This window comes from Budorcas taxicolor, chromosome 2 (assembly GCF_023091745.1).
Source record: "Budorcas taxicolor isolate Tak-1 chromosome 2, Takin1.1, whole genome shotgun sequence".
NCBI lineage: Eukaryota > Metazoa > Chordata > Mammalia > Artiodactyla > Bovidae > Budorcas > Budorcas taxicolor.
The window spans coordinates 19,024,141-19,045,262 of record NC_068911.1 but is presented as its reverse complement, the minus strand read 5'-3'; positions in this window follow the sequence as shown (position 1 = coordinate 19,045,262).

Below are 21,122 nucleotides of genomic sequence, written 5' to 3'. Positions count from 1 at the left end.
TCAGACACCTTTTTCTGTAATAGCCTGTTTCTCAATGTTTCCATTGTTTCCCATCTATTTGCCATGAAGTGATGGGGCTGGATGCCAAGATCTTAATTTTGGAATGTTGAGATTTAAGCCCGCCTTTTCACTCTCTTCTTTCACCTTCATCAAGAGGCTCTTTAGTTCCTCTTCACTTTCTGCCTTTAGGCTGGTGTCATCTGCGTAACTGAGGTTATTGACATATCTCTCAGCAATCTTGATTGCAGCTTGTGATTCATCCAGCCCAGCATTTTGCATAATGTACTCTGCATATAAGCTAAATAAACATGGTGACAGCCTTGACGTACTCCTTTCTCAGTTTGGAACCAGTCCATTTTTCCATGTTGGGTTCTAACTGTTGCTTCCTGACCTGCATACAGATTTCTCAGGAGGCAGGTAAGGTGGTCTGGTATTCCCATCTCTTGAGGAATTTTCCACAGTTTGTTGTGATCTACACAGTCCAAGGCTTTTGAGTAGTCCATGAAGCAGATGTAGATGTGTTTCTGGAATTCTCTTGCCTTTCCTATGATCCAATGGATGTTGGCCATTTGATCACTGGTTCCTCTGCATTTTCTAAACCAGCTTGAATATCTGGAAGTTTTCAGTTCACGAACTGTTGAAGCACCCAGCTTAAAGGACTTTGAGCATGACCTTGCTGGCATGTGAAGTGAGTGCAATTTTGCAGTAGTTTGAACATCCTTTTGCATTACCCTTCTTTGGGATTGGAATGAAAACTAAACTTTTTCAATCTTCTGGTCACTGCTGAGTTTTCTAGATTTGTTGAGTGCAGCTCTTTCACAGCATCATCTTTTAGGATTTGAAATAGCTCAGCTGGAATTCCATCACCTCCACTAGCTTTGTTTCTAGTAATGCTTCCGAAGTCCAACTTGAATTTACACTCCAGAATGTCTGGCTTTAGGTGAGTGACCATACTATCATGGTTGAAAAAGAAGTGAAGTTGCTCTATCGTGTCCGACTCTTTGTGACTCCATGGACTGTAGCCTACCAGGCACCTCCATCCATGGGATTTTCCAGGCAAGAATACTGGAGTGGGTTGCCATTTCCTTCTCCAGGAGATCTTCCCCACCCAGGGATTAATCCCAGGTCTCCTGCATTGTAGGCAGATGCTTTACCATCTGAGCCACCATGGAAGTTCACTATCATGGTTATTTGGTCATTAAGAGCTTTTTTGTACAGTTCTTCTTTGTATTCTTTCCACCTCTTCTTAATCTCTTTTGCTTCTGCTAGGTCCTTGCTGTTTCTGTCCTTTATTGTGCCCATCTTTGCATGAAATATTCCCTTGGTATCCTTAATTTTCTTGAAGAGATCTCTCGTATTTCCCATTCCATTGCTTTCCTCTATTTCTTTGCACTATTCTCATCTCTCCTTGCTAGTCTTTGTAACTCTGCATTCATCAGTTCAGTTCAGTCACTCAGTCATGTCCCACTCTTTGTGACCCCATGGACTGCAGCATGCCAGGCTTCCCTATCCATCACCAACTCCTGGAGCCTCCTCAAACTCATGTCCCTCACGTCAGTGACTGCCATTCAACCATCTCATCATCTGCTGTCTCCTTCTCCTACCTCCTTTAATATTTCCCAGCTTCAGGTCTTTTCCAATGAGTCAGTTCTTTGCATCAGGTGGCCAAAGTATTGGAGTTTCCATTTCAGCATTAGTCCTTCCAATGAATATTCAGGACTGATTTCCTTTAGGATGGACTGGTTGTATCTCCTTGCAGTCCAAGGGACTCTCAAGAGTCTTCTCCAACACCACAGTTCAAAAGCATCAATTCTTCGCCTTTTTAATATGCTGTCTAGGTTGGTTGTAGCTTTTCTTCAAGGAGTAACCATATTTTAATTTCATGCCTGCAGTCACCACCTGCAGTGATTTTGGAGTCTGGATTCATGTGACCTAGCAATTCCACTACTGGGCATGTATCCTGAGAAAACCATAACTCAAAATGACACACGTACTCCAGTGTTCACTGCGGCACTCTTTACAACAGCCAGGACTTGGAAACAACCTAAATGTCTAATGACAGATGAGTGAATATAGACGATGTGAGATATATATATATCAGATGAGTGAATATAGACGATGTGAGATATATATATATATATATATATACAATGAAATATTGCTCAGCCATGAAAAAGAATGAAATTGGGTGATTTGTAGTGATGTAGATGGACCTAGGGTCTGTCATACAGAGTGAAGTAAGTTGGAAAGAGAGGATGTGCTTTTTATTAGCTCTAAATTTTCCCTCCACATATTCACTCAATTGCTTACTTATTCATCAAATATTTACTGAAAATGTATATAAGATACTTTATTTCTTGTCAGCTATATGTAGTTAGCAAGTTACACATAATCTTGTCCCTGTGGAATGTATAATCTGGAAGGATAGATGGAAAATTTAAAAGACATCATTGTGCTATATAATAAAGATGGTGCTCGGATAAATAAGCTGCCAGCTTCCCTGATGGTTCAGATGGCAAAGAATCTGCATGCAATGCAAGAGACCTGGATTCGATCCCTAGGTCAGGAAGATCCCCCAGAGAAGGAAATGGCAATCCACTCCAGTATTCTTGCCTGGAGAATCCCATGGACAGAGGAGCCTGGCAGGCTACAGTCCATGGTGTTGCAAAGAGTTGGACACAGCTCAGTGACTAACAGTTTCACTTTCTTTCAGGATAAATAATTATACTATGAAATATAATCTCCTTTTGAAAGGTAAGCTGGTACAGAAAAGGCCAAGTGAGGAGAGCTGGTTTGGTAAAGTCACACAGAGGAAGACTATTCCGTTATTCTTTAAATAGGGAGAACAAGGTTTGAGATCAAGAGACAGTATGGTGGCTTGAAGGAAGTAAAAGGATTTCAGTGTGACTGGGGACAGTGAAAGTGACATGACAGCAGGAAGAAGAAGCAAAGAGAAGTTGGATCATCAAGGGTCGTGTTCGCCATATTAAATTTATGAAATACGCAGGATTCTCATTATTAGTTTTCTAATTCCTCACTAGCCTTCTGAATGTTCTCATACCCAAGGCATCAGAGCTGTAAGCCTATCCCGTACAAAAAACCCAGCATCTTTCACACCCTCTTATTTCCTCCCAAATGTCTCTGGCAGTTGCCGTGTCTGGGTTCCGTCCAGCTCTCCTGGAAGAAGACAGAAACACACACGTCTTCCAGCCCAGGCTCAGAACACGCCGTCTTCATTTCAGAGAGCAGGGCTGCTTGAGACATTTCATTTTACAGTTCGTGGTCTGGGAGGAAAAATGTCACCCCAGAAGTGAGTGGGAAATGATTCACTTCTCGAGGGATGGAAATGTCAAGACAGATGGGTCAGGCCCCAAACCGAATTCCTGGACAATTCACCCAGAGAACCATCAAATCCAGCACCTTGCCCTGCCCAGGCTATGCATGGTGGAGCAGATTTTCAAGCTGGCAAACGCTTACTGCTGGGATCTTTTTCACCTCCGAGCCCTTTCTCAAGCTGCTTCCTCTGCCTGGCCCTTCTCCCGCACTCTCACTGGAAGCCTCTTTCACATCCTTCACTTAAATGTCACCTCCCTGAAAGCCTTCCCTGAACCCAAGTTTGGCTCAGATGACCCTGCTTTGTGCTTCTGGAACATATTCTATATAACTTTATCAAAATACTCATCATCCTATTTTATAATTACTGTTCTATTTGTTTATATTCTTCCCCTATGAAACCTGGATATTCATGACAGCTGGATAAATACATATCTTATTTCCTATTTTTCTTTCTCAGCACCTAGAATAGTGCTTGGTAAGTTTTTTGATGAAGGAATATATGCATAAATAAGTCCTACAGTCTCCCCTTGTTTAGCTTGTTCCCCCAGGACTGCTTTCGTTTTTGAAGGCTTCAATGCCTCAAATAATGATATGTCAGGACTAGAGGCGTCTTATAATAAGAATGTCAGTGATTCCCAAGTCTGGTTGGGAAGATGCTTTCTTTGTGAGGAAGAACCAATCTATAGCTGTATATAAGGAAGAGAAGAGGATAAAGTGCAGTCCAGATAGGCATAGGCTACACTGTCTTTAAAAAAATTTATTTATCTGGCTGTGTTGGGTCTTCACTAAAGCACACAGAATCTTCATTGCCTTATGGGGTGGGGGGAGAGCTTTCCATTTGGTGCATGGACTCTCTAGTTGTGGCCTGTGGGCTTAGTTACTAGCTGGCACATGGGATCTTAGTTCCCTGACCAGGGATCGAACCCGCATCCTCTGCATTGCAAGGTGAATACTTTACCACTGGACCACCAGGGAAGTCCCTAGGCTATGCTTTCTTTAGTGGGAGTGAGAGGGGAAAATTAAGGGTAGTTCCATAGGAATTCTATGTTATCTGCCACTTGAAGGATCCCTGCAGCCTGTATGCTATGCCAAAGAGGAACTAAGAGATGAGACATTCTAGTGTAGTCTGACCATCAGACCTTACTTTTTTAATGCAGCATCGCCGGATGAAGAGCCAAACAGTTTCTTTCCTGCTGGGGAGCTCTCTACATGCCAAGGCTTATCACTTATCACTTATCTCAGGGCTTTTCAGTCTCAGCACTGTTGATATTTTGGGTTGGATGATTCCATTTTTAATGCTTCTTGCCTTGTATATCTCAATACATGCATGCATGCTAAGTTACTTTAGTCATGTCCCACTCTGTGCAACCCTGTGGACTGAAAGCCCGCCAGGCTCCTCTGTCCATGGGATTCTGCAGGCAAGAATACTGGAGTGGGGTGCCATGCTCCCCTCCAGGGGATCTTCCTGACCTGGGGATCTAACTTGTATCTCTTGTATCTCCTGCAAGTGGCAAGCAGATTCTTTACCCATTGTGCCACCTGGGAAGCCCCAAACAATAATTCAGGAGGAGAAAAAGTAAGTTGTAGAATATATATATAATATACAACTTACTTTTATATAGTCTGAAACTTATATATATATATGTAATATATATATCAGCTTACATATATGTATTCAATTTACTTTTCCCCTCCTTATTTATTGCTTAATCTTTTACAAAATGAGGAAATTAACACTGATACAACAAAATTGTTTAAGTACAAACCTTAGTCATCAGATTCCATTAATTATCCCCCAGATGTCCTTACAATAAGAAAATCCTTGATTATACCTTAAATCCAGTCTCCTTTACCAAGAATCATTTCTCACTTTTTCTTTGCATTTCATGTCACGGACATTTTTGAAGAGTACTCGTCCATGACTACCTAGAATGTCCTTGAACTTGGGTTTGTTTGATGTTTCTTCACGGTAGATTCAGACATTGTACTTTTGGCAGAAATGCCATCCAGGAGCCATAATGTTCTCTTCGGTGCATCGTATTCAGAGGCACAAGAGGTCTACTCATCTCCCTACTGGTGATGTTGACTTTGATCATGTGGTGAAGGCTGGGCCTGCCAGGTTTGTTCAGTGTAACGTTACTCTTTCTCCCTTTGCAATGATGGCTATCTCATGGCGTGTTATTTTTAGTTAACATCTTATTACTCCTCTGAGCTGGATAATGCTTTGTTGCAGGGGACTGCACAATATATCACTGAATGTTTAGCAGCATCCTTGGTCTCTACTTCTGAATACTAGTGACACCACCCCCTTCCTAGACTGTGATAACCAATATTGTCTTCAGACATTGCTTCATGTCCTCTGGGGATGGGAAAAATTGCACTTGGTTGAGAATCACTGACTTAAAGCCATCTTATCTATAGAATAGGGGCATTATTACAGTGCTACATCTATTGATTTTGATCAGGTAGGATCCATTTTTCTTTTAAGTAAAACAAACAGAGCAAAACAAAAAATCCAAAATAAACAAAAAAATCACTACCCTCATTTTCCTTTTGTAACTACTTTTCACCCATTCTCCCAGAATATTTGGTTTAGATGGGTCGATTACACCAAAGAAAACTATCTTTGAGGCACTAGAAAGCAGAATTCCAAAATCTGCTAGGGGCTCAGAAAAAAGAAAAAAAAGGTGGAGGTCTTTCTTTTTGGCCATCTTGTCAACATGAGGAAAAAGTTTGCCTGAAATAGGTCTAGTGCAGAGGAAAACGGTGCTGACACAGTTAGATTCCTGGAGACATTGTCTGAGCCTTTGGATGAAGCTTTGCCCAAGGCTCAATCATTCCTGCACATAAAAAAAAATTTTTTTTTTTAATTTAAATTTTTTGGGGGGTGGGGGACACGTGCCCAAGCTATGTGGGATCTTGGTTCCCTGACCTGGGATTGAACCTGCACTCCTTTCACTGGAGCATGGAGTCGTAACCACTGGATCACCAGGGAAGTCCCTTATTCCTGCACATTTTAAGAACTGCCTTTTGGCTGCAGTCCATTTGGATTGGCTTTCCACCACTTGCAACTGGAAAAATACCTGACTTTTTCCAGCTATCTTTTTCAACTTCTAGTTCTTTCTCAGAGTAAAGAAAACATGAATCTGGTCTCTTGCCAACTTTGCTGGTTTTTGAAAGTAAATTGAAACAGGTGAACTCTCCAGGTCTGAGTTCCCTGACCCCTGGGCTTCCAACTGCGTGTCTCCATTTCCCAAAATTCTCCCAGAAGGGTCTTTGTAAAGCATGGAGATTCTGCCTCTTTCTATTTAATAGCCTTTCAGGGGACTTCCTGGTGGTCCAGTGGTTAAGACTTGGCCTCCTGGGCTTCCCTGGTGGCTCAGTGGTAAAGAATCTACTGGCCAGTGCAGGATACCTGGGTTGGATCCCTGATCTGGAGCAACTAAGCCTGTTTTCCACAGCTACTGAGCCTGTGCTCTAGAGCCCGGGAGCCGCGACTACGGGAGCCCTAGTGGCCTAGAGCCCGTGCTGCGCAACAGGGGAGCCTCTGCAATGAAAAGCCGATGTGTGGCAACTACAGAGTAGCCCCTTCTCGCCGCAACTAGAGAAACACCCTTGCGTCATCGAAGACCAAGCACAGCCAAAAATAAATAAATACAATTATTATTATTTTTTAATTTATCTTCCAGTGCAGGGGGTACAGGTTTGATACCTGGTTGGGAGCCAAGATCCCGCATGCCTCATGGTCAAAATATCAAAGAAAAAACAAAACGTAAAAGAGAAGCAATACTGTAACAAATTCAATAAAGACTTTTAAAATGGTCCAAATAAGAAATCTTTTTTAAAAAATACCCTTTGAGAGCTCCCGTTATCTGGAAGATATGCACCCCTTCCCCCCACCTTACTCCACAGTGTGGCTCTCTGGACATTTACATCCTGACCCCAGGTGACACTGCAGTTTTTCAGAGCTGGTTGTGCTACATTTTCCTACAAGCTCCCAGAGCATCTCTGAGACCCCAGGGTCCAGCACAGGGCCAGGCACATGGAGGCCAGCAGTGAATGTGGGGACCAGAAGGACTGCAATGTTCTGTTCGCTGGAAGAGGTTGCTTCTCCACGGGCAGGTGATCAGTATCATATTGTTTGGTGAATGGATCCTCCTCAGTTAGATGCTAAACAGAAGCAGAGCTGAGGATTCCAGTGTCTGTCGACCTGTACTGGATCCAGCCTCCACTGGCGGAAAGAGACCCCTAATTGCCCCTGTTCCCCACCCCAGTAAAAACCATCTGGGGTCCAGTCTAGGAAACAAACAGCTAAAACCCCGAGCAGTGTTTTCCACCTCCTGTCTCTGTTGAGTTCCAATAGCCCAGCTATTACCTCTGGGCCCCAAATCATCCGGTGAAAATCTCATTTACAAGACTTACCACTCGACACTGTGCTTATTTGATTATCCTTCTGTCTCGGACATCAAATTTTGCACTCCCCAGTGGCAAAGTACATATCTTATTATTTTCTGTTCAGTGCCTAGTTTGGCGTCTGGAACACAGCTCAATTATGCTCATTTGTGCTGTTTAAAAAAAATATCTAAAAGACGAACAGAATGTAATTTGGAAATAATACAGAATACAGACTCTGGATACAAGCAGACTCAGATTCAAGTTCTGACTACCTTATTCACTGGCTGTGTCATTATAGATGAGTTTCTTAGCTTCTTAGATTCTATTTTTCTGTTTTTAAAATGCAATGTGTATCTTGAAGGTCTGCTATGAGAATGAGGATGTGAATACGTGTGTATGTGTGTGTGTGTGTGTGTATTCAAAAGGCATGGGACTTTCCTGGAATTTGTGTTCCAGTTGAGGGGTACAAGTTCAATCCCCAGTCAGGGGGCTAAGATCCCACAAGCCAAAAAACCAAAACATAAAGCGCAAGCAATATTGTAACAAATTCAATAAAGACTTTAAAAATGGTCCTCATGAAAACAAAGTAAAAGGCATTTATATGCCTTCCTTAGTTCTGGGCACAGAACAGACACTCTACACGCTAACATTTTTTTCTTAATCACTACGCGCTAAGCATGGTATTGGCTGTTTTCATGGTTCTCATATAAATATTATCACTCCTAGTCCCCACTCACAAAGGTAAGTGATCCAATTCCAGTTTTATAGAAGAAAATCTTCAGGGAGCCTCAAGTACAGGAAGGTGAAGAGGCCCCCATATTCACTCAGTCAGCAGGTAGAAAATTCAGGGCTTCAATGTGGGATGTTAAGGTAAGGCTGAGGTCTCTCTCTGCTCAATGGAATTCTCTAAAGTGGGCACTCACACTTCTGCAGGTGGATGAACTGACTTTATGGAGGTAATTTTTATTGTCATAATTATGCATTTATTTTAATGTGTTTTAAAAAAATATATAACCAACCTATCAAACCAGTGGTTCATGAATCGTGAGTTTAGTGTGAGATTGAGGGAGATAGATAACTAAAAAAGAAAAAAAAAGTTACTCACTTTAGGACAAATGGAGTTTATTATTGTAACTGGGTTTAACAATCAAGGACAAGGCTCTACCACGTCTCAGCCCTGTGACTTGTGACACGTGACTTAAACTCTGTGCCTCTAGTTTCTTCATATTAGAAATAGGGATGGACAGTACTTATCGTATGGGATTGTGGTGAATTTGAAGTGAGTTAATACATGGTAAGCTTGATAAGCATTCAATAAGTGGCATTCATGTTCTATTAACATTTATATTACATAGTTAATTTAATTAACATAATATTAATATTACAGAACAGATACTGCATAGTTAGGCTAAACCATACTGGGGATATGCAAGAAACAGCTGAAACTGGAGAACTACTGGGTTAAAGCTTCCAGTACTTCAACTGATAAAACACAGTAGGAAAAGGGATAACCAAGAAAGTAGCTTAGCCCAGGGCATACAAACAGTGGGTACCCCAATGTTGAAGAAGGTATATTACCCCCTTAATAACCTAAATAGTGCCCTCTGTCACAGGAGGTATTGGCTTCATGAAAGAATGCCAATGAAGCATCTCCACAGTGGCCATGAGAAAAGTAAATGGAAGTGTTAGTCGTGAACCTATGGACTGTAGCCCTCCAGGCTCCTCTGTCCACAGAGTTCTCCAGGCAAGAATATACTGGAGTGGGTAGCCATTTCCTTCTCTAGGGGATCTTCCTGACCCAGGGACTGAACCGGGTATCCTGCCTTGCAGGATCTTGTCACCAGAGAGGTGTCTGCAAAGTTGTCGGTGTGGAAGAAACGTGGCCAAGACTTTTTCTTTTATTCTTTGTTTCCCATGGTAGAGCTTTCGCCTCAGAAATGGGGCACTATTCTGGCTCTATTCTTGCCAGTTTAGCAAGTTACTCAACTTCTATTTATTTCAAGTCTCTAGATTTTTAAACTGGAATCAATAATTGTACCTCCTTGACTGTGTCTAAAAAGAACTTAGCGTCGAACCTAATATATGTCAGTAAGCTCTCAATCCATCTAATCTGTTATGGTTATTGTGGGTTTTTCAATCATCGTTGTCATTAGGACAGGGAACATAAACTGTAATGAACATGGGAGACAAAGGTTCTTTCTCAACAGAATAAAAAGATATCCAATTAGTCAGCTTTATATAGTTTTTCCAGTAGTCATGTATGGATATGATTGGACTGTGAAGAAGGCTGAGTACCGAAGAATTGATGCTTTTGAACTGTGGTGTTGGAGAAGACTCTTGAGAGTCCCTTGGACTGCAAGGAGATCCAACCAGTCCATTCTGAAGGAGATCAGCCCTGGGATTTCTTTGGAAGAAATGATGCTAAAGCTGAAACTCCAGTACCTTGGCCACCTCATGCGAAGAGCTGACTCATTGGAAAAGACTCTGATGCTGGGAGGGATTGGGGGCAGGAGGAGAAGGGGACAACAGAGGATAAGAATGGCTGGATGGCATCACTGACTCGATGGACGTGAATCTGAGTGAACTCCGGGAGTTGGTGATGGACAGGGAGGCCTCGCGTGCTGCAATTCATGGGGTCGCGAAGAGTCGGACACGACTGAGCGACTGAACTGAACTGAACCAAACTGATGACTTACCTGAGTCACGGGGGGGGTCAGCAGTCCTGACCTTTATCAAAATCAGGTGCTTCACATAAAAAGTTCTTAGGGATTTTATGATCCTTTCTTTCTGATAACCAAAAACTTATTTTTTCCAAGGGTGTTTTTTCTTAAACCAGGCACCACTCTCCAAGTAAAGCTACATGCCTATAGGGTGAGGGTGTAGTGAGTTATAATCAAGAAAGGAATTTATTTAACCCAAGGTTAACATGATTAGTCTTAAAGGTTAATATTTATTTCTCCTATATGCTTAAAGGTTAATACTTATTTCTTCCTATATGCTAGTTATATTCATTATAAGGGTAGGGAACATGGAGATTTAGCAGCAAACATCAGCCCAACAAATGAAAATCCTTTCACCAATGTTCCCCTTAAGATCTATTTAGTCTTAAGATGGTGATAAAGTTACATTTTTACATAACAAGGACACAGTGATTTATAACAAAGCACAGTGATCTATTACAAAAGAGAAAATCCATTAACTCAAAAAGTCTAGTATTGCTAACATCAAAAACTACTATATTTCCTTTTCTATAGTCCAAATATATTGACTAATATATTCCCAGGTGCCTAAGGATATGGAGGCCTGGCGGCAATCATTGACTCCACGAGAAGAAAAAGCCCTATGCTAATTAAGACTCTCAAAATACTCCAAAACTCTCTGTGCTGTTTATGGTTAAGAGGTAGTAAACAATCATGTGGCAGGAGTATGGATAATCCTGTCACACAAGCTAGTCTGTCAGCAGAGAGGTTTGACCTGAGACATCCTTGTCCCACCTAGAGCAGGGAATTAGCAGCAATTATTGACACAATAAATGAAGAACCCTTCACCGATATAATTCCTAACCCACCCACTATACTAATAATTTCTAACTCCCCAAAAGAATTTGCCTTTAGTAGGTCTAAAACACCTCATGCCTCTCAGGTTGGGAGGCTGTAAACAATCACACGTGGCCGGACGAACCTATACAGGTGGGCTAGATAACCTTCAGAGGAGTCCGTAAGCTGAAACACTCTTGTCACACCCAGGAATTTTTATTGACTTGGAGCTGCACGTTTACCCCTTCTCCAAGAGAAACGGTTATGGGGGAGAGCCCCCCGTAAAGTCAGAGGTGTAGGTGAGAGCATAAAACAAACTCTGGTTTTGGGGTAGATGCTCGGGAACAGGGGGTTTCCTGAGGCTTGATCACGCCTTTGCGTATGCCAAGCCTCCTTCCTCATGACCTTTGCCATGGGCGGAGTTCCTCACGCTGGCCCCCAGCATATTTATGTGTGTGTGTACACATGCACACACACATGTACATAGACACATTGTTTATGGACATTAAAATATGTTTTGTATAATATGTTCAAAGGCAATAGAAATTAATATTTTCCTTTAAGAAAGTAAAAAGTATATATATATATTTGTATTCAGTTGCTCAGTCCTGTTGGACTCCTTGCAACCCCATGGACTACAGCGTGCCAGACTTCCCTGTCCTTCACTATCTCCCAGAGATGTCCATCGAATCAGTGATGCCATCCAACTATTTCATCCTCTGTTGTTCCCTTCTCTTCCTGCCCTCAATCTTTCCTAGCATTAGGGTCTTTTCCAATGATCAGATCTTCACATCAGGTGGCCAAAATATTGGAGCTTCAGCTTCAGCATGAGTCCTTCCAGTGAATCTTCAGGATTGATTTTCTTTAGGATGGACTGGTTGGATCTCCTTGCAGTCCAAGGGACTCCCAAGAGTCTTCTCCAGCACCACAGCTCAAAAGCATCAATTCTTAAGCATTCAACCTTCTTTATGATTTAACAAACACATATATATGTATATATCTATATATATGTCCTCAAAAAATTCTCTAAATGTAATCCAGAAAAAGAAAATATCTTTATGTACAAAGATTTTTCTCTAGACTGTTATCTGTAATAGCCTTTCTTCTTCTGCTCCCTCCCCTTTTCCCTCCTCTCTCCTCCCTTCCCTACCCTCTCCCCTCCCCTCCTCTCTTCTCTCTTCTTTTTTTTTTTCATGAAATCCCTTAGACCCAGCTGATATACTCCATGCTCTGGACCACTGCGTGGAAAAGCCTTGAAAGAGAACATTGGCTAAATCAGCTGATTTTGCCTTGGGGTGTACATGCCTTCCCCGTGTGTTAAGTAGGGAGAGAGTTTATCTATGTTTTGAGGATTCCTGATGAGAATGTGACACCTGTGTCTGTGAATGCCATGTCTTGGGGAACTTATTTAGAATTGAATTCTGAATTCCAAGAACTAGTAGGAGACAGGGAATCTATGCCTTGTTCCTCAATCTAACACCAAATGTTTATATGACTTTGGTCATTATCCCCATATGGAAAATGAACCTTCAGTGCCAAGGTCCTGAGGCACATATTGTGAGTTAAGGTAAAGAAATGGTAAGTGTATTCGAAAGTCAGAGAAGGATGGAATGGAGATCAGTAAGCTGAAAGGAAAAGGGAAATGATTTGGATGAACTACAAGGATGATTTATTAGTAAGAAGAAGGCTGAGTTGCTATAGTGGAGAAACTCCAAGCTCAAGTGTCTTAACAAAATGGAGTTTCATTTCTCTCTCATAGAACAGTCCAGAGGTATATGTGGCAGAAAAATTGAGCAGGCTGACATGACATCCTCAACATGAAGCTTCCTCTTGTGGTTCAGATCAGCTTCTCCATTCTGCCCTCCCCCCATCTAAAAAGGAGGAGATCAGGGGAGCCAATTAGTTTAGCAGTGGCTAATTTATTGGCACATGACTACACATAGCTGCAAGGGAGTCTGGAAAATATGTCCAGCAGAAATGGCATTGTAAAACAGATTGGATAGTGGGAAACAACCAACAATCTCTTTCAAACAAAGCTATGAAGCAGCACCTACAACTGGAATTTTCTGAGGCTTGTGCTCCAATCTATTTCAAGTGGTCAGGAATCAATCACTTGGACAACACTTAGAGCTGCTGATGATAGAAATGATTATTATAATCATTTGTGTGATGATGATAGAAAGTGATATTTAAGCATTTCACCTCCTGATATTGTAGCGAAAGATCCTACTCAGGAAACCTGAGTTCCAGTCCCATTTCTAGAATTTATGGCCCCCAAATTTGGACACAAGGGTAGTGAATATCTTATTATTTTATTGATCTGAGTCTTACCTTCCTTTCTCCAGTAGCCTCAGTTTTTTCTTTGATAATATGTAGAACATGGTCCACAAATCTTCGGATCCAGGGTTGGGAATGTGGTTTAGTCCTGAACATTAGAGCATTTCCCCAACACAGTGATTGATTTAGGAAGGGGCATATGGCATCAGACTGGTAGGGCCATGAGGCCTAATCCAGATAGCTTAGATGGAATTGTGAAAGAGATGCTCTTGTTCTGCTAGGGTTACTAAAAAGATAAAACTCAAACTCTGAGACATTAGTGATGGTCTCTGTCACTGTAGGAAAAGAACCGAGCTGAGAATGAAGCAGAGCTGAGAGATGACGAGAGATCACAAATGACTTTATTCAAAGCCCCTGGATACAGCCATGCCTGAAACTGTTAATCTCGAAATTAGTTTTATGAAGAATAAATCTCAGTGTTGACTTTTGCCAGTATGAATTAAGAACTTGGAAAGAAAATAATCCTAATATATCATATTCCAATTCCTTTGCTTTCTCTCCCATATTCTGGCTCCCAGACCTGGCTTTCTAGAATATCTAGAGAGCTTCTTCATAAAAAACACAGATTTTCTTAACACTTTTAATTACACCAGTGTAAGAGGCCTAACAATCTATTTTTTAAAAGATTCCCAGGACTTTTTAACACACAGTTAAATGGGAGACCATAGTTGTTAGTATTATTATTAATACTAACATAGTGATTAGTGTTATTCCATGCTGTTTACCCACTTGATTATTGTTGTGTGACTTTGGAAAATCCCTGAACTCACTAGGGTCCTTTATATATTTATTTTAAAAAATTTTAAATTGAGGTACAGTTGATTTAAAAGGTTGTGTTAATTTCTGCTGTACAGTAAAGTAATTCATTTATAGATACATAAACATTCTTTAATGTGTATATATATATACATATTTTTAACTTACTGGAGAAAGATGCTTTTTATGTGACTTTCTTACCGTAAAATTTGCCATGATGACAGTCACTGGAATTGTCAGGGCCTCTTCTCTGTTCCATATTTGTGCACATGTGTGCATCCACCCTCACACACATATACATACACACACATACACACACATAAAAACATACACACACACATACACACACACACGCACACTCCAAGAAATGCACCTCTGAGGCCTTGGCCCACTTTCCATAACAGACTCATGCTTCTCTAGCAAGCACTGACAGGCGTGAGCTGAGAAAGATACAGCCCCTGTTTGAAGCACAGTGATAAGAGAAACTGGGAGACAGGCTAAGGAGAAGAAACAGAAATATTGATCTCAGGAGCTGACAGGTTTTTACTGAAGGATCCAATGGTAGGAGAGGGTGAATCCAGATAGAAAAGTTTATACTTTACCTCTGCAAAATTCTACTGCAGCAGAATCTTGATTAAAAACATTTTCTTGTGTTCACCAGATCCCAGAATTCTAGCCTCCCCATCCCATTTCTGAAGGTGGCAACCCTTGACATTCGAGGGGCCAGGGATGCCTCAAGATGCAGCATTCTGTTCTGTCTCTGCCCTTTGTTGCCTGGGCTCCCAGTCCCCACTCTGAGTCTGGGGAATGATTGCCCCCTTGCAAGACCCAGGTCAAGCAGACTTTGTCTGGGAACTGTGGTGTTCCAGGCAGCTCCTCCCTCCTCTGGGCTTCAGAGACATGGTCAAGGTCTAGTGACTCCTGCACTCCTGTGCTATCATGACTTATCCACATCTTCCCCACCAAGAGACGGCAATCACCGCATGCTTGGGACGAAGTCAGTGCTCAGTAGTTTCTGACTGAATGAATTAACAGAACTGAGTATAGGTCAAGTAAACAGGAGAGAATCTTTATCACTGCCATGGGGTTGTAGACTGAAGATTGTTGTTTAGTTGCTCAGTCATGTCTGACTCTGTGACCCCATGGACTGTAGCCCGTCAGGTGCCTCTGTCCATGAGATTTCCCAGGCAAGAATACTGCAGTGGGTTGCTCTTTCTTTCTCCAGGGGATCTTCCCAACCCAAGGATCAAACCCATGTCTCCTGCTTGGTGGGTGGATTCTTTACCACTGAGCCGCCTTGGGAGCCCATAGACTGAATATGTGTTGGTGGAAATCTGTTTAACCTGCATCGTGCATGCATCACCTTCTCAATGCATAATTAAATTGTTTGCATGGCCATTATTTTGAACAGCCACTAGGACAATGATTCTCAGTCTTGCGTCTGCCCGAGAATTATCTGGAGGATGGCTAAACACAGATTCCTGCAACCTACCTTTCCCACACAGAGATGCTAATTTGGTAGATCTAAAAGGGTATGAAATCTGTATTTCTAACAAGCTCCCAGGTGATGCTGACACTGCTGGTCTGGGAATGACACTTTGAGAACTACTGTACTGGAATAAATTACTCTAGTTCAGGCTCTTTGAAATGGGTAGCCTTGTCGTCCCTGGACCAAATATCTCTATAGCACTGCATCATTCGAATCCCCCTGCTGGCTTTTCCATCGCCTTGTTGCATTCTTATTCTGTGACACTAGATCGTGTATTCTTTCCATCATGTTGTGATTCTTCCTTGTATTTCGACCTTGCATTACGCATGAAAGCTGGGACCCTTGCCTGCAGTAGATGGGTAAAACTTACTGAGGGCAGAGGCTAGGATGGACTGTCAATGCTGGAGTCAGGGAAACAAGATCAATAACAGGATAATTAAGAAACGGATGTGGGTTAAGTAGGGTTTCCTATGCTACACAGTACGCTCTCAGTAGTTGTCTCTTTTAGAAGTATTATCAATAGTGCATTTGTGTCAGTCTCAGTCTCCCAGTTCCTCCCACCGCCACCTCTTTCCCCCGGGTATGCATGTATCTGTTCTCTACATCTGTGTCTCTATTTCTGCTTTGTGAATACGGTCATCTAAAGCTGCAACTCCAGTACTTTGGTCACCTGATGCGACATCTAAAGCTGCAACTCCAGTACTTTGGCCACCTCATGCGAAGAGTTGACTCATTGGAAAAGACTCTGATGCTGGGAGGGATTGGGGGCAGGAGGAGAAGGGAACAACAGGGGATGAGATGGCTGGATGGCATCACGGACTCGATGGACGTGAGTCTGAGTGAACTCCTGGAGTTGGTGATGGACAGGGAGACCTGGCGTGCTGCGATTCATGGGGTCGCAGAGAGTCGGACATGATAGAACGACTGAACTGATACCATTTTTCTAAATTTACTGCACTGTGTTGACCTGAATGGGAAGAAGGTCCAAAAGGGAGGAGATATATGACAGGTGGCAGAGGATGAGATGGTTAGATGGCATCACCAACTCAATGGACACGAATTTGAGCAAACTGTGGGAGATGATGAAGGGCAGGGAAGCCTGGCATGCTGCAGCCCAAGGGGTCGCAAAGAGTCAGACATGACTTAGTGACTGAACAGCAACATGGCTGATTCATTTTTCTGTCCAGTAGAAAGCAACACAATATTGTAAATCAACTCTACTTCAATAAAAATTAACTAAAAAAAAAAAAAAAACAACTGTGGGAAGAAAGCTGAGAATTCAAAATTTTATGTGGGTTGTGTCATGAAAGAAAAAAACCTTTGGGGTGTTCCTTCACCCAGTGTTTCTTGCCCATGACTGCCTAGTAAGATCCCCAGAGGAGCATTGATTACAAGTTGATGCCCTGGCCCCTCTTGAGATGAATGGCATCAGCTTCACTGGGGCCGGGAGCTCAAATATTATTATATTTTAAAGTTTCCCAGTGATTCCAGTAGGAAACCAGCACTGACAATCTCTGCTGAGATTCCTCTATTTCCCAAGCCCCCATCACCCCTCAAACTTTAATCCTTGACTTTGGACTTTGTTTAGCCACATGTCTTAGCTCTATCTCTTTCACTCTTGCCTTTCTTCTCACTGTGGATCCCACCTGACAGCCCCCAGTCTCCTTGTTGGGTTGTCCTACTTCACAAGCAGGTTCTGGGTAGGTTCCAGAAACATGGAAGTCGCCTCCTACCAAAACCAGCCACACCAGCCTCTCCTTTTTTCACACTCTACCCCTTTACCCTACTTTCTGTCTAAAATAAGACTTGTGTGTGTATGGATGCTAAGTCACTTTAGTTGTGTCTGAATTTTTGTGACCCTATGGACTATAGTCCACCAGGCTCTTCTGTCCATGGGATTCTCCAGGCAAGAATACTGGAGGGGGTTGCCATTTCCTTCTCCAGGGGATCTTCCCAGCCCTGGGATCAAACCTGGGTATCCTGCTTTGCAAGTGGATTCTTTACTGTATGAGTCACTAGGAAAGTCCAAATAACGCCTACTGAGAGTATCTTATGCATCTATGTGTTTACTCGTGAGATATGGATCTCTTTTCACTAGAGTGTGAGTATCACAAGGGCAGATCTTTTCTTTCCTCCACCCACTCTCAGTACCTGGGATGCCAGCCCAGTGCCAGGCATGTAGGAGGTACAGAGTACCTCTGTGTTGAAAAGATTTATTTATTAATCTCAGTGGTTATTTCCTTCAAAAAAGTCTTGTGGGAAACCAAAATCTCAGTTTTTCCAGAGAAAATCAAAAATTTAAGATCCTACTAAAATCTCATCTCTTTCTTCTTCATATTGCCATGAAAAGGGACACAGCACAGGCTTCTCTACATGGGATGTTACAAAGGGTGGCTGACAGTGGACACCTTACCTTTACCCCCTGAAGTCTGGCTTCCAGAATGTTTTCTTTTGCAAGTGCTTCCTTCTCTCCCACAGAGCAAGTTTGGACATGAATAGCAAGTTTTGAAAGGCTTCTTTTACTTAAGATCCACTTGACTAGCATGAAGAGACTCTAAAAGAATAAGAGGGAGGTCTATAAGAACGTGTATGTGTGTGTACACAAGTACATGCTTATGTATGTCTGTGCTAGATGTATTAAAAAGATTATATATAAGAAAGAATGGTTTGGATAAAGGAAAGAATTAATTATTTAAGTTCTGGTTCATTGTAAGAAATCAAATCATTACTGAATGCCAGCTGCCCAGAGATGCATGGGAGAGTTGAACAGAAATTAATCCTATTGGCCAGACCATAACCTCAGTTAACCCAGAGTCATAAACTAACTATGCTGTTACTTTGAGACACTGAGTTCTTACAATGGCTTGTTACACAGTGAAAGCTAACTGATACATTATCTCAGACCTAGAATCTTTCATATGATGAATAATAGACCACGAGCATCAATCGATTTGTGTTGGTTTTCCCTTCCTGCAAACACTATATCAAAAATTTAGTGGCTGAAAGCAACATGCATTTCTCATCTTATAGCTTTGTGAGCTGGGCATGACTTAGGGGCATCCCCTGCTCATAAAGATGCTTATAATGCTGCAGGCAGGGTGTCTGCTGGGGCTTCAGTCAGCAAAGAACTGCCTCTGTTGGGTTGTTGTGATTCTTCATGATTATGAGACTGATTAGAAGCTAGTTAATTACCAGGGCTGCCTTCAGTTTTTAGAAGCCACTTTCAGTTCCTGGCATGTGAACCTCTCAACACTGGTAATCCACCACATAACAATTTGCTATTCAAAGTCAACAGGGTATGAGAAAGAGAGAGAGAGACCTTCAGCAAGGTGAACACTAAAATCTCAGTATATAATCACGTACACACCATCACGTACATTTCATCACCCTGAGAGAATCATTTCCTAGGCAGGTTGATAAGAAGTCTAGGGGTCCCCAAGGAGAGAGGGGTCTGGAATTCTCAAGGAGGAGGAAAGGACAAACTTTTCTTTCCTATACATTCCTTAAGATTATGTATCCTGCCTGAGGACAGTCTCTGGATTAAACCTTCTGTCTAATCCTGTTATCTTATTCATTGGAGAGTATATAACTCCATTGCTAACACTAGCAAGTGGGTACTCTTTCTACCTCCTTCTGATGTCTATGTCAGATGCTTTCTCTATCTCCTTTATACTTTACTAAAACTTTATTACACAGAAGCTCTGTGTGATCAAGCCTCATCTCTGGCCCTGGATTGAATTCTTCTCCTCCAGAGGCCAAGGATCCCAGCATCTTTGCATGATTCAGCAACAACCTTTCAACCCTTGCCGTATTCTAATGGTTTGAAGCAAGTCACAGTCTCACATACACTCAAGGGGAAGAGATTATACAAAGATGTGAACATCCGGAGGCAAGAATCATTGAAAACTATTCCTTATGTTAATCTCAGCCTACCTTCCTGCAAGGGACTTCTTCATTTACTCTTCACCGGACAAATGTTTATTGAGTGTTCTCTACATGGCAGGCACTTGGGATACAGCAGTAAAGCAAGCTCTAGGGAGGGGGTCATGCTGACAATGAGCCGCCATGGATGTCACCTTGAGGACTTTGGCTTTACTCGGAGAAGGAGGAAGTGTCATTGGAGCTTGGATCGCAGCAACAAGAGCTTGTTACTGAACTCAGGTTTGGCTGCTCGCCACTCAAAAGCCAGTAACTCAAGAAGCAAGTGTCAGTAGAAAGGAAAGCTGCTTTAATCAGAAAAGCCAGCCATCTGGGGAAGAGGTGGACTCATGTCTAGAGACCAGCTCCCATGATTCTGCTCAGCCAGGACACTTTTTAAAGGAAAAAAAAATGAGGCAAGAAGCTTAGTGAGTCATTGAGGCAGGAGGCTGGGATCTGCATCAGTCTTCAGTGCTTGCAGATTGGTTCTCAGTCTCTCTCTTCTGATCTTATCTTGCCTGTGTGATCTGCCTGCAGGACTCCTTTGGGGGCTGTTGGCATAGAGAGGTGCTTTCTTTACTGCTTGAGTCACTATGTCGTGTCCGACTCTTGTGACCCCATGGACTGTAGCCTTCCAGGCTCCTCTGTCCATGGGATTTTCCAGGCAAGAATACTGGAGTGGGTTGCCATTTCCTTCTCCAGAGGATCTTTCCAACCCAGGAATCGAACCCAGGTCTCTTGTACTGCAGGCAGATTCTTTACCAACTGGGCTATGAGGGAAGCCCTCATAGAGAGGGCTTAGAGAGGTAGTCATTCTTTAATTATTACTTACTCCTTCATTCTTCTTGTTACCTAGGAAAAGAACCCACAGGTTAGATAGACAAGGCATGGTGGGCATTCAGGAAAGCATAGTCAGGAGTTAGCTTAAACAGATGGTGCTAGTGGTAAAGAACACACCTCCCAAAGCAAGAGACTTAAGAGAAGGGGTTTGATCCCAGGGTGGGGAAGATCTCCTGGAGGAGGGCATAGCAACCCATTCCAGTATTCTTGCCTGGAGAATTTCCTGGACAGAGGAGCCTGGCGGGCAACAGTTCATGGGGTCGCAAAGAGCCAGTCTGAAAGGACTGAGTGACTTAGCATGCAAGCATGCATGCTTAGTGATCTCATTCCTGTAATTAAGTTAATTTAAGGTTAGAGGTCCATCCTAAAGGAGATCAGTTCTGAGTGTTCATTGGAAGGACTGATGTTGAAGCTGACACTCCAATACTTTGGCCACCTGATGCAAAGAGCTGACTCATCAGAGAGGACCCTGATGCTGGGAGAGATTGAAGGTGGGAGGAGAAGGGGATGACAGA